Below are 14,133 nucleotides of genomic sequence, written 5' to 3' on the forward strand. Positions count from 1 at the left end.
CTAGAAACCTGCCCATATCCTCCCACACTCCCTGCCACTCGCAAATATCCCGCCTCAAGACAGATCTCCGGATGAGATTCCTAAGTAGTTGTTTAACCTTAAACAAAACCTGAAGCGCATTCAGGAGACATAACAACAAGAACATGCTGGTCTGAGTATCCCAAGGATATTCAACATCTTGGAGAGCTACAGTAACTAGCTCGGGGGATAAGAGGGTGGTGAAGGAGGAAAGGAGAGTGAACAGGTAGGAAAGAATATCTTCCCCTGTCCCGTCCAGAGACTGACTCCCTGATGAAAAAAGGCAATAGGTGTAATTGCTAATAGTTTCTGAGATATGGTTTCCGAAGTATAGAGTCGTCGACAGTGCTGAGTACAAATACCAGGTTAGAGTCATGACCAGATACCTCATCATTTCATAAGCCATCGTTACACCACACAGTACCATAACAATCTTAAACCAGGGCCCGGAAAGGATAAACAGCACGACAGGGAGCACATACAGAAAGTAACTTGCTATAAAACTCAATTTGGGAAACAGGCACGGCAGACTTGAGATTAAGGCAATCAACATTGTGACTAGCAACTATTAAGCAGGTCGAATACTTATACCAATTTTAGTTTAACACACTCTGGTCAAATCTGTCGATATCTCAACCCTTCGAGCCCCACGTTGGGCGCCAAATGGGCTGTTGTAGTTTAGCCCGGCTGGCAGTCAAACACCACACAGCCGTTCGCTCACCCTCCCCCCTCCCTCTCCGGGATGGGGGAGAGAAACGGGAAAGTGAAGCCTGTGAGTTGAGATAAAGACAGTTTATTAAGACAGGGAAAAGAATAACAATAATAATAATAATAATAATAGTATTAATAGTAATAATGTGTACGAAATAAGTGATGCACAATGCAATTGCTCACCACCCGTTGACCGATGCCCAGCCTATCCCCGAGCAGCCGGCCCCCCCCTCCACCCCGGCTAGCCACCCCTATATATTGTTCAGCATGACGTCAGATGGTATGGAATACCCCTTTGGCCAGTTTGGGTCAGCTGTCCTGGGTCTGTCCCCTCCCAGCTCCTGCTGCATCCCTAGCCTGCTCGCTAGCAGGACAGAGAGAGGCTGAAAAGTCCTTGGCTTGGTGTAAGCACTGCTCTACAACAATTAAAACATCAGCATGTTATCAGCGCTCTTCTCATTCTAATCCAAAACATAGCACCCTGCCAGCTACTAGGAGGAAAATTAACTCTGTCCTAACTGAAACCAGGACAAGTTCATACAAAATAAGTCCAAAATTTTCATGAAATACCACCTAAGAAAAGGTGGCTGCTTGTAAGAAACCACTGAGGACAGATCATCTGAAGGGTCACTCATCTGCTGTGTCCATGGCAAAAGGCATGGCCAGCTTCTTCCTGTATGCTAGAGCATGTCTCCAGAATGTTGTCCGTCTTCCTTGACATCCAGAAGCAAGTTCAGCAGCAAAGTAAGTAGAAATTTTCAGTCATTGGATACGAGCAATGAAAACATTACTTCAGGCAGATTTCTTCTTTTCCTGACCTCTGTTACCATTTTGCTGCGCATATCCTGTGCATAACCAAATATTTTTGTTACTGCTTCCATTATGAGATGATGTGCCTCATTAAATGAACAAAAATTGCCCTCTTGCAAGAATTTGTCCAGGGATACCTGAATATTGGAAGTTAGAGAGTCTGAGTATTACAAAGCTTAGAGAAATGCCAGGTTCAGCATTGCTATTATCCTCTTGAGGTGTAGGTATGAGTGAAACAGATTGCTACTTACTGTGCTTGAAAACAATTGTTGGTGATGAAAATTACATGTGAAAAATAAGACAGATGAGAAAAAGAAATTTAGCTATTCAGATCCTACAATAACAATTTCTGCAATGCAATGCCCTTAACAGGATAATTGGGACATATACTAACATAATACCTTTGATATTGCAAGTACTGAGAAGAAATAGTGTTCCTCAAGCTATGAAGATTCATCATTGGAAGAATAGCATGGTGTTTTGGGACTTGTGTCTTTTCCAATGATGCTTTATATAGTGTAGTCACAAATGTTCTCCAGCTCACTTCACCCTGAAACAGTAAGCAGAAAACACACTTTTGAGAATAAACAGGAATGTTTACAGAATCACAGAATCACAGTTTACCCAGACACCTTCAGCTAACTGATTGCTGTTAACAGGTTCTTCAAATTCAGACTTCCCGTCTTAAATCTTGATGAAAAGCTTGATGAAAAGCTTGATGAAATAAGTAGTCTAAGGAGTGTTTTTGTTGTTGTTGTTGTTGTTTTCCAGTTATGTTCTTACCTACAAGATGTGGTGCATCCCATTCCATTTGCACTTGCTAGATTTATTTTTTTAATCTCCCGCCATTTGTGACATTTTGCTTTTTTGTAACTCTACTGACAGATTTTATTTACTACGCTGAAACCATTCTGGCTACTTTGAACTTTGCTTGTTTACTAGGCTTCTGTATATTTCTTACTCATTTACTTATTTCTCTGAAGCTTAGGGCTGATAGCAACATCCATGGGTGATTGGCTGTTCACAGCTGAGCCACAGCCCAGAGAGTTTACTGTGGATGGACTGACACTCTACAGTTTATGTTTTCTGGTGGAGGCCCTTCTTATTCCAATTGCAGAATCAACATATATTGATGTTTGGTCATTTCCCATCCACTTTTTTATCATTCTAAATATATTTTATTTATATATACCTTTGAGACATAGCTGATGAAATCCAACTTGTGCATTGATTTAATCCTAGCGGTCATTTTATAACTACTGTATTTAACTGATTATTCTTATTACTGTTGCTACACCTTTAATCTAGCAGTAGGGGTGGTGCACATTTCTTTCCTGATCCATATTCTGTAGAATTCTTACTTTACTTTTCAGGTTGCTGCTATATGCCATGTCTTCAGGTCTCACTGCCACTCTGTATCAGCAGTAGGTATCAGTATGCTACTTATACCCCCTACTTTTTTTCCCTAAAGATGGCTGTCCACTTGAGTGCAGTAAGTAGGGAGGAAAAAGTCCATCTTGCAGGTTTTATCAGAAGCCAAGTAGAGAATTACCTCGGCATACCAAAAGGAATTCTTGCCTTACACCTCCCACTGAGATCTGAAATCAGGCGATGGTGCCAGAACTGAGGGAAGCAACTGTTCTCCTCCCTGAGAGACTGGATGGCGTAGCCTCCCCTCCCCTGAGCTCAGTAGCAACTACCTCTTGTACTAAAGAGCTGTTTGTCTGAATCCTGAACTTAGCAAGAACTGTTAGCCTCTGTCTCACAATAAAGCTGGGAGTCTGCTGAGTGAGAGCCACAACACCACATCACTTATCTGTGGGGTAGGGGAACTGGGAAGCAGTGGGCAGGCACAATGAGAGAGCCTGAAGCAGCCTGAAGGGTATTCTCCAAAACAAAATTGGAGGCAGAGAATGCATGGCCACAGTACCACCAAAATCAGGAAGTAGGTGAAGGAGAGAGTAGATAGTAGAGAATATTTCTAAGAATTACTCTAATAGAATAACAACAAATTTGGAAAGCAGAGTATGAATATCTGGATTACACTGGCTTCCTATAAGAGAAAAGCTTTCTAAAGACTTTGCCAACCACAGTATTCTGACAGAGCATTGCTGAGTTAAGAGTTCACAGACCACTAATATTTTTTACACATTTCATTAGACTCCCCCTTAATGTCTGTCATTTTTTCACACCATCATTTCATTTACTCCACCTGTTCAAAACTAGATAATCTCAACAATGGGAAAAAAGAAACATAACACCTAAAAGGGACCTTCAGTTCCTCTGAAGAACAATTGAACCGATGTGTGTGATTTGCATTATATTGTTTCAACTTTTTTTTCTCCTAAAAACTATATGCTATTCTACAGTTTTAGAAAGATTAGAAGAATGAAAAGATATGATTCCAATGTTGCAACATGTCAAAATGGTATTTTCAGATCTGCGTAAGAGATTTGCATGCTAAGAGCGTAATCACCAGCAATCCCTTTTAGCACAAGCTGGCCTTCATATTTTCTACATACCTCTTACACCCCAGCTCAAATATTTAAAATGTTACTTTCTTTTGAATTTGAAGCGTTTGGATACAGCATATCTACAAATAAGATTTGTTTACCGAGTCATTCAGCAGTCTTAGTTGAGCTGTACACTTAAACATTCTGTTCCTCTGTTTTAGTTTTCATTAAAAATAACCAGGTTATTGCATGACAGAGAAAATCAAGAGGGAAGGGGGAAAAAAAAAAGCAAGGAAGATTAAACAAAATTACACTGGTTTAGCATTTTATTATGGAACATGCTGTTAAATAGGCCCCAAAGCTTTAGTATTCTCTAAGATGAGATTTGTTTAAATATTTATTTATTTATTATCTCCCTGTGTGATTTTAAAACATTTAATGATCCCAGAACAATATGTTTTACATGATCTTTCTCTCCCAACTAAAAATCTTCAAGAAAAGATATTGGCAAGGCAAAATACTGAGAGGTATTTCCCCTAAAATTCTGTAACACGTTGAAAAATGTAATATAGTAAGTGCCTAAAGGATGACAACTTCCAGAATGGCTACAGAAGTAGTTCACTGAGATTACTGATTACCACGTGGCAATCTTTGTTTTACGACTTATGTTCCTCATGCTACCACTGATCACAGCTGTCCATCTCTTCTAGCACTTGTCTTTTGTCATAGATCTAGAACATTACCTTCATTTTTATTTATTTATGCATTTATTTGAACTAGAAACTATCACAATAAACTTTTATTCTTACTTAGGATCATACCTTGGGAATTGCAATACAACATGATACTTACAGATCAGATTCACAGATCAGGTAAAGTAGAGAAGTTGATCCCATGTTAATAAAGTGATATGATTTATATAATGATTTAAAGCTTAGTTGTGCTAAGGATGTACTGTGCATTTTAGGCAAAACCTTTTTTCCTCAGTGTTCCACTTCCCCATATGTAAAATAAAGACTTATTGGCACATGCTAACATTACCTGCAATCTCAAATGGCTTCCATCTAAAAAATGAGATGCACCTGGAATTATTTAGCTGCCAAAATGAAATATGTCTCAACTGGCCAGGACCCTAGTCTACAATGATGCCTTTATTTAAATAGATAACTGGTAAATACAGCTGCAGGGTTGTGAGTGGCTACAATTAGCTATATACTTTAGCATTTCTGCAAGAATGACCTTTTTTTCCTCTTTTCTTGGTCTAAATATCTGCAAGATGATCCTGAAGCTTACTGGCTGCCTTAGTATTAATGAGGAATTTTGAAAAACTTATCTGTAATGAGAAACATTTCCCTGTTAAGCTCATAGTAGTCTGCACAGACTAGGTTGATTTTCTATATCTGATAGAAGGAAGAGGGAGGAACTGCCTCATCCCATAACAAACCATCACAAGTTGTTTTCTATGATAAGTCAAATAAAATGTTCGGTCTTGTTCCCACTGTCAATCTTACTCCCTTTCCCTGTTCTTCTCTGCCTTCTCTGCTTTCCCTAGAGCTGCTTTATGTCCCTTCTCTTTCTTCTTTCACCTTAATATGAAAACTCTCAGCAGGCATCAGCAGCAGATGCAAAGAACTGAAGCACATTTCAAAGACCAGGAGCAGCATTTGAATTATTGCTGACCCTTTATCTTTATTCCTACCTCTCCTGGAAAAATGCTTTTGACTCTGGAAAAAAAAAAAAAAAAAAAAAAAAAAGGATTTTTCTCAATTGCCAGTTTGTTGGCTACTCTGAGCCAGTAGATAGAGGAGACATAGGACTACCACAGAACACCTTGGTTTCAGAGAATGCACAGAAACAGCACAGCGAGATGGGTAGCTGGATTTAAATTTGAGTTTTTCTAATCCCCAATGTCTGTGTTAGTGTGTCTGATTCTATCCTCTTGCTACATAGAGTTTAATGCATATCAATCGATTCCTCTTCTTTTATCTGCATTGGGTCTGATCCAAAATTGAAAGAAATTTAAGAAAATGCTGAATTTGATCCTATAGAATAAAATAGATTCTTGTGTGAATAGCATAGAGAAATGTATACAGAACTGCTATAGCTAAGTGCTTTAACTTCCACTTAGCTATCTGACAAGGTGATGAGAGGTGTCCCTCAGAGTTCTGTCTTGTGACTGGTGGTGTCTTGTTGCTGTGCAAGTTCGCAGGTGACACTAAGCTGAGTCATGCAGTTCATGCATCAGAAGGAAGGGGTGCCATCTAAAGGATCTTGGACAATCTAGAAAAGTGGGCCCATGTGAACCCAAAGAGGTTCAACAAGTCTAAGTGCAAGGTGCTGCACCTGGGTTGGGGCAATCCCAGACGTAAGTACAGACTGCACGAAGAACTCAACTGAGAGCAGCCCTGCAGAAGACTTGAGGGTTTTGGTAGACAAAAAGCTTAACATAAGCCAGAAGTGCGTGCTTGCAGCCCAGAAGACCAACAGCATCCTGGGCTGCATCAACAGAGGGGTGGCCAGCAGGTCAAGGGAAGGGATTGCCCTCCTCTGCTCTACCTTTGTGAGGCCCCATCTGGAATGCTGCATTGAGGTCTGAGGCCTCCGGTACATGAAGGGTGTAGATCTGTTAGAGTGGTCCAGAGGAAGGCCACGAGGATGATCAGAGGACTGGAGCACCTCTCCCATGAAGAAAGGCTGAGAGAGCTGGGGATGTTCAGCCTGGAGACGAGAAGGCCCTGGGGAGACCTCATTGCAGCCTTTCAGTACTTAAAGGGGGCTTATAATTAAGATGGAGAGTGACTTCTTTACATGGGCAGACAGTGATAGGACAAAGGCCAGTGGTTTAAAACTAAAAGAGGGGAGATTCAGATTAGATCTTAGGAGGAAATTCTTTACTGAGAAGATGGTAAGACACTGGAACATTTTGCCCAGTGAACTCGTGGATTCCCCATACCTGGATGTGTTCAAACTCATGTTGGATGGGGCCCTAGGCAACCTTATGGGTGGCATGGGTGACATCCCTGCTCATGGCAGAGGGGCAGGAACTCAGTGATCTTTAAGGTCCCTTCCAACCCAAACCATTTTATGACTTTATGTAAGTAAATCCTGAGGATACAATAAAACAGAACAAGTCCTCTGCAGCCTTCAGTACCACTTTGGAACATCTACATAAGCTGTGACAGAGAGCTACTTCCTCCTTTTTACTGTTTTAGGTGCTTTATGCCTCATTTTTCTCTCCATTTTTCTCTTCTTCAACCTAACATCCTTACTCATGTCCTTTATTAAAAATGTGAAAACAATGTTCTTAAATATGTCTATCATTTGACTAATAAGCCTGATGATAAGTATGAGTGGTTGAACAGACTAGCTTTCAGTTATGCTGGTGACTTTGCCTTTTCTCAGAGAAAAATAAGACAACTGATTCCTTTAATGTTCAATTTTAATTTCACATGTATTATGTTGTTTTATAGATATCTTAAAAGCCAGTAAATTGCTCTTACAACAGAATTATATTACAAAGAAAATTACGACATTGAAGAAGATATATTCAGCAAAATAAGTAACGTTATCAATTCTTTATGAATAGCTTACAAAATATTAAGAAAGTATATTTACAGAACTTTTGTGTAACAACTTCTGTATACAAAATCTAAATATATTTTCTTTATTACAGTTTCTTAAAAATACTTTCTTAGTTCTTGGCCTGAAATAAGAGAGAAAATAGAAGCAATTAAAATTTTTCAGTCTTCTAGAAGGACAAAAACGTTATCATGGTGTGGGAGTCAAACTTATATTCGTGTATTAGATTTAGTCAATATATAATGACCAGTGTCTCTAAGATAGCAGCTATGGTTTATGGAATAGTTGCTTATACCCTTCAACAAGCCTTTTAACTTACTTCTGTGAAACTTTCTTCTTAAAAAAAAAAAGTATGTAAAATCAATAAAAATGATATTAAGATTGTAAAATAGTCTACTCTGAAACACTCAAAGAGTTCCATCTCTTTTGCTTACATATAAATAAGGAAAATTAAAGATAAGGATATAATTTGATCATAATGAATCCTCTGGATGAGGAAAAAAGACTAGATTTCAAAATGTTATAGAGAACAAATCTAAACTTTAATGAAAAATATCTTTATACAAGCTCACATTGTTAAACTCACTATAAAACATCAGATAACTAGACGAAAATTTCTCTAGAGTCATAATTAAGAGAAATTATGTTTGTTTTTTTCTCTTTAATTTTTTTCTATGGTATAAAACTGTGGACTAAATTACAGAATCACAGAATGTTTAGGGCTTGGAAGGGACCTTGAAAGATCATGTAGTCCAATCTCCCTGCTAGAGCAGAAAATTTATTATGATTGCCAAGATTTATTTGTGTGTTTATTTCTATAGAGATTCTTTACAGAATAGTTAACTTATCACTCAAAAAAAATAAAACAAATCAGCAAACAAATCAAGTGACACATTAAAAGTTTTTACTGGTTAATTAAAAAAATAATCTATAGTTTGATTATCAGGTAACAAACAAAGAGGTCAGAACTTTACATAATATCAAGGACAACTTAAATCTTAACTGAGAGTTGCTGTAAGCCATTTTTACCTATAGACTAATCTGACAAAATGAAAAATCACTACAGGTGTGATATTTTCCACCTAGTGTTTCCTCATCCTACAGGAGCAACAGAGCTGCAGATCAGCTGGTCTGGTTTATGCTGATTGCTTCATGCACTAGAAAATTTTCACAATGTCTTAATTTCATAAACTTTTAAGATCCTGCATATTAATTACAGGAATAAAAAAAAAAAAAAAAAGAATTCAAGAGAGAGTGACAAAAAGTAATAAAATCCAAAGGAAAGGATTTAGTTCATGTCACTTTGTTCATGCCAGCTCAGTATTAAAATGAATAGCTAAGACTAGAATATAACAGATCCTTACAAGGTTCTTTGGCAGTGAGTATAAAAGCAGCCCCACATCTTTTTATTGCCATACAAAAGCCCAGCTCCTTGTGCAGCTGCTATGCTGCAGGAAGCATAGGAACTTGACTCTCTTTGCCTGAATGGTTTCCCATTAGAGCATCCCCTGGATGGTGCAGGGCAGTCAGCAGCCTTTGCCATCCTTCCCTGCATAGATTTCCAGTGACTTCACCACAGAATAACACAGATTTCCTAATACCTAATTTGGCCTGACAAACCTAAAACGTTCTGTAGCCATGTTTCTGTTTCAGCATGGATATAAAAATCCATTTATGTTCCTGGAATATCCAGGAATATCTTCGCTTCTGAGAAGAAAATGTCTGAAGAAAAATTATCTCCTGATTTCTGGTATTTTGAGGGGTGCTAGTCACGTGCATCTGAGGTGAAATAGTCCAATCCTTCCATCTAACCTCAGAAGAAGAAATAATAATAATAATAAATAATAATAATAATAAAAATACAATAATCATTCTGTCCACTTGTTAATGAAAATATGGGAATATTTCCTCAATTAACGGAGAATTAACATATATATATATATATTTATTTTTTATTTTTTTTTCCACTACTCTGTAGGCAGCAGCTGACTGTCAGGAGCATTAGTCATTTTGTCTGTGCCTTAGCCCTAGAAAACTCAATTTCTGAGACTGTCTTTTGGGAACAGGAGGAATGCTGCCCCATTAGGAAAAAGCAGTAGCTGGATCTCCATCTCTTCTAGCCTCTCAGTGAAAGCAAGACTCCAGAATCTTTCACACCCAGCATTCTGGGAACCAGCCCCCATCCTGAAATTTCGGCTCTCCATTTGTGAACAGGCTCCACGCAGGCTCTCTCCTCCCTCCTCTCTGGCTTTGGAAAATTATGTTTTGTCTATAGTGCTGAGAAGCTTGAGCCAGGCCTTACTTTATTTCATATACAATCCAAGGACATTTTTCCTTGGAAATCATAAATGGTGTTTGGTTCACTCTGAATATTTTAGATTCTGAAAATAGTTTTCTGTCAGACATGGCACACATTTGAAGATTATTTTCTCATTTAGTCTAAATCAGTTCCATGCAATAAATGGTACACAGTGTAGCTACAAAACCAAACTGCATTTTCCAGGTAATAATACCAGGGAAAACAAAACAAAATAAAACAAAACAAACAAGAAAAACCTTACACCAGCTCTAAGTGCAACTTTGGACTAGGTACTATTATTGCTAAGAATAATACCCTGCTTTGTTTTATGTTGCTTTTATGCTTGAGTCCTGACCTTGACATTAAACATAGCTTGTTGGGATTCTGAGGAATTTTTTTATTAATCCAGTCACACTGAAGTTTTCAATTTATAACTTCTACTACTAGCATTTATTCTTTACAAAGGTTATTTTTATTGTTGGCTCTTTATAGCAAGTGCTATTATTTCATATGATTGGTATTAGGATTTTAGAATGTCTTAAATTAGAGTTTTCTGGACCCATACGTAATGATGATGGAAAATCAGTACAAAATGCCACAGTCTTTAAAAACGCTCTTCCTTTCAGGTCTCTATTTCTCTTGACACTAAAATATTTAACAGATTCTGAGTATTTCCTGCAGCTTGGGGAAAATTCAGCTGTTTGAATGTGTAAATTTAAAATTTGGTGGGAAAAGGGAGAGAGTAACTTAGTAAAATGTACTGCAGGTCATTCTAAGTAACAGCAATAAATGACATGCAACATTAGAAATTAGAACAATTTCATAACATCAATGGCCTTTTTATGAGTAAATTGCTCCTCTGTGAATTTGTGTACTGACCAGGAAAAAGATATGACAAAAATGATCTTTTTATGTCCTTTTAAAATGATAAAAATAAGATAATCTCCAGGTGGTCTTTTTTTCATAAATCACTTTTAAGCTTAGTGGCTACCCTCTGTTGTGTTCTGACATCTTGACAATAAAGAAGTGCTTATAATGCTCCTGCGGGGTTTGTTCTAAAGCCTTTCCCTACTGTTAAGCAGTAAATCAGTGACTGACAGGATTCCTAACCTGCCACCTCCTGCCAGGACGACATTAAATTTACACTATATACTGTAATCTCCTTCCAGCTAGCTAAATAAGGACAGGAGAAAAGTCACTTTTAGGTATCCCAGTTCCAAAGTCTTGGATAGTTTCTTTACAAAAGTATATTAGAGGAGTGTTAGAAGACACCTCATCTCAAATTGTTACACTCTCTTAAAATTACTCTGCCTTAAAGATAGAAAGTGGTTTAAGATTATAAATATATAAATCATCATACACAGTATTATTCAGTTTTGTATTTCTGTACAGGAATAGACCTGTACATCTCCATGTCTACATGTCTGTTCACCCACCAATGTAGAAAACGATAAGGGCTGCATAGTCTCAGGACCAACATGGCTCACAGCACCTGCCTGCTGAGAGGGGGATTACCTCTAACTTCACAGCAACGATTGTATTCTGAGCATGGCTGGTTCCCCTCACCCCAGCCAGCTGGCTTCTGATACAACTAAGGTATAAATGAAATATTTTGATGAGATACTGACCCTCTTGTTATGCTGTTATGCATTTAATCAGCCTCTGGAAATCCCTGGTAGCCACACTATTCACTGGAGTGCCCTGTCCACAGCTGGAACCAAGACAAAGGTTCGGTATTTGCAGTAATGGCACTGTCATGCCACAAGAAGGGGTGCAGGGTAGAGTCCCAGTAGGATTTTCTGATGGCTGATCATCTATTTCATAGTATCACAGGATCACAGAGTGGTTGAGGTGGGAAGGGACCTTTGGAGATTGTCTAGTCCAAACTCACATCTGCATTTTCTGTACTCCCCTCCATCAGGTATTTATACATATTACTTAGATCCCTCTGAGCTTTCTCTTCTCCAGGCTGAACAGTCTCAGCTGTCTCATTATCTCATCACATATGTCTCTTCATAGCCATATCTGTGGTCCTCTGGAGGATATGTTCCAGTATGTCTGTGTCTCTCTTGTACTGGCAAGTCCAGATCTGGACTCAGCATTCTAAAGGTGTCTCACCAGCACTGATTAGTGGGGAAAGATCACTTCTCCTGACCTACTGGCAATGTTCTTTCTCTTGCAGCTCAGGATGCTGTTGCTTTGCAACTTTGCAAAAATCCCATGTAGTGCCGTATGGGGTCATTCCTCCCCAAAGCCAGGACTTTGCTGAACTTCATGAGGTTCTTGTCAGAACTTCTCATAAAATAGCATTTAGTTTATGGGTCTCTGGAAAACTGTGGATCTGGGCAAAGTAATGGTCAGAGTTTTTGAGGGAGAAATGAAAGAAAATTATAAAAAGGGAAACAGGCTCTCTTCTGTGCCTTACTGTGTTGTTACAAAACCTTCTTTGCACTACACTGGAGTAATGACAGCAACTACACAAATGATCAGCTTTTGTCCAGCCAGCATAGACAATTTTTAGCATGTTTTAAGAACAGCAGTACTTCTTATTGCTTTTACTTAAACATACTGCCTATAGATTCCTACACCTCAACAGACTCCAGCTGGCTGTACCACAGCTCCACTCTGATAAATTTGTCCTCAGCCAAGTATCAAAGTTCAAAAGCCTAGAACCTCATTAGCAACCCATATAATAGTTTTATGATATTATTAAAAAAAAAAAAAAAAGAGAGAGAGAGAAGAAGAATGAGATGAATATTTGTTGTTTTACCAGCTCTGCAAATCCAGAAACTAAGTTAAGAAAATCCACTAATTTGATTGTACAACTAAACACTAACAGAAAGAGAGTATTTCCTGCGTGAGCTATCTCCAGTTTATAAGCAGCTCTTTCAAGTGACAGGCAACATAGACATTAAGGCTTGGCTTTAAATCTAATGATCTTAATGTACTTCAACAGAATCCAATAGCAGTAAAGTTAAACTGAGAAAGGGGCTTTGACATTTTTTTTTTCATACTGTGTTCAGAAGATTGATTTACAAGGACTATTTTACAAGGAGGAAGAGCCTTACACTTCTCAGTCCTTTCCAGGCTAGAGATTTCCTGGGATGAAGATGGAAAATCCATTGAGTTTTCAAGCAATTTTGTCTAAAGTCTGTCTAATCCTTTTGTTTCCCACCAGAAAAAGTGCAAAAATGATTCCACATACAAGACCATTTTAAGAACAATACTCAATTGCTGTATTTGTTTAATTACACTGGGTATGAATCCAAATCGAATTTCAAACCTTTAAAAGTTACTTATTCTTTTCTTTCTGGAAATATTTCAAATTCTGATAGACATCTTCAATAAATTAGCATTGACCTATCCTTTGTATTCAGTATAAAAAACAATGTGTGCATGAATGCACACATGCATGAAATTATTGCATGCAGTCTCACTTGGGACCTCAGCCAGCTTCTAAATAAGATTTGTCTTATACCTATACACATATACATGCACACATACCAATGTAGAGTATATATATATATTGTACATAAATATACTTATTGCATATATTTGTAGAGATAAAGACAAAGAGAGAGCAAAAGAAGGAGAAAGGCAGACAACTGGTTGAGCAAGAAAACAGTGGAAAGTCCCAAGTTTCCCAGCCTTCTAAGCCTTCACTGGGTAACTTTGGTTTAGATGAGCAATATGTTGAACTATTCATTTTCCCACCAGCACAACAGCAGGTTTCTGATGGATGTTTAAATCCTATTCTTCTTCAGCAGTGGTAACATCTGTGACACAAGATCTCTGGAGGAAGTGCCTTTTGGAATTTTCTCCTTATACTCCTGTCTGTTTTTGCAATCTGATACTATATCGCATTTTATCTTGAGCTGCTGTTCCCTCGTGATTTTCTTTTTTTTTTTTTCCTTTATCTTCCAGCTTCCTTTCCTCATCCTTTGTCCTTTTGTAGTCTCCTTTCTCCTTTCCCCCATAAACATACAAACCACTTTTTTTCCTTTTTTTTTTTCCTTTTTTTTTTTTTTTTCTTTCCCCCACTGTGTTCTGTATTCAAAGGGAGCCAAGCATAGCTATCAATTATGTTCATTTCCCCATTTAAAAACAGAGGTCAGAGTCAAAACCTGAGTGGAGGTTTTCCCTGAGACAGAACTATGAACCTGGATCATAAGACTAATGAGAATGTATGAATGTGGCCAGGAAAAAAAGTCAAATCACTGAGTGAAAAACAGGGATTTACAAGTTTAGAAAGTAGAGCATAGC

General features: G+C 38.1%; 1 long non-coding RNA gene across 1 annotated transcript in view; it reads right to left on the minus strand.

The window, feature by feature from the left end:
• Positions 1-1,940: 1,940 nt before the first annotated feature.
• Positions 1,941-14,133, minus strand: part of LOC121068361 — a 30,989-nt gene continuing 18,796 nt past the window's right edge. Inside the window, exon 3 of the long non-coding RNA XR_005818831.1 lies at positions 1,941-2,089. This is a non-coding gene — a long non-coding RNA (uncharacterized LOC121068361). The remainder of the gene's footprint in view (positions 2,090-14,133) is intronic.

The sequence above is a fragment of the Cygnus olor genome, chromosome 3 (assembly GCF_009769625.2).
Source record: "Cygnus olor isolate bCygOlo1 chromosome 3, bCygOlo1.pri.v2, whole genome shotgun sequence".
In the NCBI taxonomy this organism is placed as follows: Eukaryota; Metazoa; Chordata; class Aves; order Anseriformes; family Anatidae; genus Cygnus; species Cygnus olor.